General features: G+C 45.9%; 1 pseudogene; it reads right to left on the bottom strand.

The window, feature by feature from the left end:
* Positions 1-2631: 2631 nt before the first annotated feature.
* On the bottom strand, positions 2632-5006 carry LOC123175930 (wall-associated receptor kinase 1-like; annotated as a pseudogene).
* Positions 5007-5010: the final 4 nt, after the last annotated feature.

Genomic DNA, 5010 nt, shown 5'->3' with positions numbered 1-5010 from the left:
AGATCATGTGCAGACTGATGAAATAGGATTCAGTAGCAAAAAAAAAACAACCTTAGCCAATATGTGACCATCCGGCAAGCATGCATCATACAGGATCAAACAAATATGATATGAATTATTAGAACTAGAGACTCCTCACACATGAAGTTTTGAGGCCATGTTAGCTAGTTTGCTTTCAGGACCCGAAAAGAATCTAGCAGGCTACAGCGGAGCAACCAAAACTTGGAAAGAAAAAAAGACCTTGTGTGGGGAGTCGTGGTGGTAGGGGTGGACGACCGCAGCATCGAGGCTGATGTGGACGTCTTCCTGCTTGATGTCGTCACCGGAGAGCTCCTGCTGCATCCAAATCGAACGAAAACATTAAAATTTGGTTGACAAAGAGGGCAAGCAACTAGTCATATTTACAGACAAATTGTCAAATTCGATGGGTTCATTCAGTTAACAAACAACAGCAATGTAGCGCACATAGGTAGTAGCCGTGTAATTACAGAGTGCAGGATTGGTTCCTAAGAAGCTACATGAGCTAATATGCAAGCAAAACCAGAGCGGAACAACAAAAAACAGTGAGATACATCCAGAAGCTAGATGAGCAACCTGACTCCCATTCTTTTTCATGTGCAACAACAACATTTGGAACCCAGCAGCAAACTGGAGTGCAATTAGTGATTGTAGAAACGCAAAGGGTGTGCTGAGACTGCAATGGAATGGAAACAAGATGTCACATACATACAACAACATTGTTAGAACTTTGCGCGGCGCTCTCGAGCAATCTTAACTTTATATTTGGGAAACGCAAGCACAAACGGTGGTCAACTCCTTTGTTGGAAAAGGAACCGTGGCTAAAGATTTGTGATTTGCTACTGCACAGTTTACTTTCGCCAATTTGACCTTGTGGGGAAGCCATGGATTTGACGGGAATACACTAGAAATTCCTTCCCGTCGAAAGCACGTGGTCGTCGAGCGCCGTCATCCTCGTCGTAGATCCCTTCCCGTCCATGGAATCGATCTGCTCCGGACTGAATCGAAACGGATCGGATTAAAAAATCAATCAAATAAGAATAATAGATGGAGAGTTAAGGGGATCGATCCGAGAGTCAATGAAGGGTTTGGATCCAAGGCCTACCATGGTTGGTGAAGCTGCTGCGCACGCGGCCGGAGAGGTGGAGGATGGAGACGGTCAGACGGAGGAGCGGAGGAGCTGGAGCCGGCGCCGGCGTAGACCCTTGGTCGGCCTCGGCGGATGTGAGCGGCCGTCGATGAGGAGGAGGAGGAGGAGAGGGGTGGCGGCGGCGGATGGAGAGGAGAGAGACGAGGGAGGAAGGAGACGAGACTCTTGTTATCAGTCACAGTCACTTCCTTCGATGAGCAGTGAACCAATTGCTTCGCGTCACTAATTTTTGAAGGGTCACTCTTGTTATCATATTCTTTGGTGATAACCTTCACTGCCACGCAGAGAACCTATTACTCTGTGTGCACTAGAAAACACATAAGTCACATATTGTTTATGTCAACAAACTCTAGAACATAAAGAGGCATATTATTGCACAAACAAGGACTTCTCTCATACATGAACTTGGCATAAAATTAGCATGAAAAAGAAAAAAAAGGAAGAACCAACCCCGCGCCGCCCCTCCTCTAGCCACACAGGGACCCCTCGTTGCGCCGCCGCGCTCCCATCCCACTGCCCTCCTGTCTCAACTCCACTCGAGGGGGCGCCGGCGAAGGCCGCACGCACTCCAGGAAGGGTGCGGCAGGGCACATTAGCTGCTCTCAGGAGGCCGACGTGACGTGCTGGACCTGGCCGCTCCGAGGCGGGCGGCGGCAGCAGCTTCCACTCTGGCACGGAGGTGGATCCTCAGGGCGTTGGACATGGCGCGAGGTGGAGTTGGGGCTGTGCGGGTGGCCTGCATCTCCGTGGCGATGGTGCAGGCCCGACTTCGGCCAGCGCGTGCGGGTCGCGGCATGGCACGTTGGCTGGCGGCCGTGCCTAGGTACGGCACCTGTCGGCTGCTCTCAAATCGCCTCTCCTCGCATGGTGGTCGAGGTTGCTCCTGGCCGGCGGCACCTGCCGGCTGCTCCCTGAGTGCTTTTCTTCGACTGGTTAGGCTGTATGTGTTTTTTTTTGGGTTCTGTCTCTTCTCCGTTGTTTCCCCGGTGTTCTCAGTTTCGCTTGAACCCATCTTGTATAGAGCTGCGAGTCTTCTTGTATAATTTAATTGAATATATTCAGGTGGAGATTCACTGCCCCCAGTAACCATTAAAAAATATCATGAAAGGAAACATGAGGTACGAATTCATCACTTCTTCAGCCACAACTAATGAGAAAGTGAGGGCGGACAAGTGAGGGCGAAAAGGCAGTCATGATTTTTCATACAGCCTCGAAAGTGCTTTGAAACTCTACATACGTGCAATCAAAAATAATGTACTGTCGGCGCCGTTCATTATATATCTGATGGACCATGATGGAATTTTTAGATTACACAGAGTAGCTATTTTCACTGGATACTTCGACTTATAAATTCTGTAAAAATGCACTTCTTTTGAATACAGTTACAGATGGAGACACGGTTACTAATATTGTAGGAGACCTCCGCTGCCTATTATTCAAAAAATAACTTAGTGACAAACATCTTACAACTTACAAGATTGGCTTAGTATGAGTAGCCGCTCAGCTACCTCCATCATCGTTGGCCTTTGATCCACGTCAAGGCTAAGGCATTCCACAGCCATACTTGCTAAACTTTCAAGGATCTCCAAATCTTTTGTTATTGCAATTTCCTTGTCGAAAAACTCAGTTGCTTTCTTCTATTTCATGTGGGCTTCAAGGAAATTCTTTACCAGCTTATTATTATCAGAATGGATTGCCCTCTCCCTGCTAATAAGTTCCAGGATCACTACTCCAAAACTGTAGACATCACTTTTTTCAGTGAGTAAGCCTTCTTGTAGATACACCGGATCCATATAATTCATGTCGCCAATGATTGATGCACTGTGTTCCTTGTCACTTGCAATTAGCCTAGATATGCCGAAGTCTGAAATCTTGGGTATGAAGTTATCATCCAAAAGTATATTAGCTGGTTTGACATCACCGTGTAGAATTCTATTATTTGTTTTTGAGTGCATATAAGCTAGACCATCGGCTGAATGTGTAGCAATACTTAGACGTGCATCCAAGTTGAAAGCCACCTTGTTATTGCTATTGTGAAGAATGTCATGGAGGCTACCTTGCGAGATAAACTCATAGACAAGCATGGGGGCATCGACTTCAAGGCAACAACCAATGAGTCTAACAATGTTCTTGTGGATGACCTGAGATTGGATGATGACTTCATTTGCAAATTGGTCACTCTCTAGCACAGAACCATTAATCGGCTTCTTTACTGCAACTAGTTTATTGTCAAGAATGCCCTTGTAAACTTCACCAAAGCAACCTTTTCCAATTAAGTTGCTCTTCTTCAAAATTGGCTTGAGCTCATCCTTTCTGAAAAGTTTAATCACATTTGCCTTCTCTAATGTAGGGCCACCGTTCTTCCTGTAAAATTCTTTCGCCTTCTTTTTCTCCTTGCGAAGAATAACAAGAAACGATATAATCACCAGAAGAAGAACACCCGCTATTGCACCTAGATGGACAAAATGCAAACTCAGTTTGTATCACTAATTAAATTTGCAATTAATTACACTATTGGTTGTACCAGAAATAATAATTAAATTTAGTTTCTTGTGTTCATCTTCTCGGAATCTAAAAAAAATTCCCACTGGAATTATGAGAAGAAAAAAGAATCTAAATCAAAAGTGGAAAGGGATTGAAACTCTGATGAAATTGAGCAGTATACAACCGAATGGTTGAAATCCTTTGGGACAACTATGTAAGGGGAGCGTATATATGAATGAAGAGATGTACAAGCAGTTCTCCTATGTGATACATGCGTATATATGAATGAAGAGATGTACAAGAGATGTAAGGGGCGTGGGCATGATTATTGATTCTACATGGAACAGATCTCGTTGTGACGTTTGGGTTTGCCGATCCTATACGCTATTTTTTATATGTTTTTAATTAGTTCTATTGAACTTTTACTTATTCTTTTAAACAAGAATCTAATAAAGGTGTGCTGTGTGCTAATAATTTTCCTTGCATCCTGACGCAACGTGGCTAGCTAACAATAAAAAACTGGCAATAGCTTACCCACTGTCGCCTTTGCTGCTGGAGTGAATACAGGTGTGCAGGTTCCTGTTTTGCCGTCGCCTTTCATTCCGAATTTGCATGGACAGTCGTAGCCTCCCAGCTTGTTTTTGCAGGTCCCCTCATTTGAGCATGGATACACTTCGGGTTGCTCGCATTCAACGATGTCTGAATACTCAACAATTTACGGAGTTAAGGAATTTATTGTGTGTATGCATGCATGCATAATTGCATATAGTAGCCACGTACCTTGGCATCCGTTAGCGACGTAAGGGTTGCCCGCGTAACCGTCCAGGCACTTGCACATATAGCCAGGAGTATCTGAATATGTTGCGTTGGCACAAGAGCTGTTGCCACTGATGCAGGCGTATTCCGGAGGAGGCACTTGTCCTTTCGCCAGACACGAACCCTTCCCAGCGGCAAAATTGAGCGTGAGGGGGACGCCCTGGGTGGTTCTGTTGAGCAGCGTGTACCTGAACATGTCCCGCCTATAGTACTCGTACCATGACTTCTCCACCAGCATGCCATAAGCGCACGGGAAGGTTGACCACATCATGTTGGTCTGATCTTCAGCAATATATCTGACAGACAATCGCACATCCTTGGTGAGGGTGGAAGGGCTGAACTCGCAGCAGCCTGCCGTGCAGTTCCCGTTGCCCCCTTCTTCACGGACTGACCCGAAATCATATGCAAGGCAAGAGAAGATGCGCTCAGCAGGCACAGTGTACTGCATCATAGTCACGGCAGTAGCACCGACGCCGATGAGCACATTACTCACCGACACGGTGAACGGCGTGACAACTAGATCCATATACATGCCCGCGGAG

This window comes from Triticum aestivum, unplaced genomic scaffold (assembly GCF_018294505.1).
Source record: "Triticum aestivum cultivar Chinese Spring unplaced genomic scaffold, IWGSC CS RefSeq v2.1 scaffold217482, whole genome shotgun sequence".
Classification (NCBI taxonomy): Eukaryota; Viridiplantae; Streptophyta; class Magnoliopsida; order Poales; family Poaceae; genus Triticum; species Triticum aestivum.
This window is presented reverse-complemented; position numbering and strand designations above follow the sequence as displayed.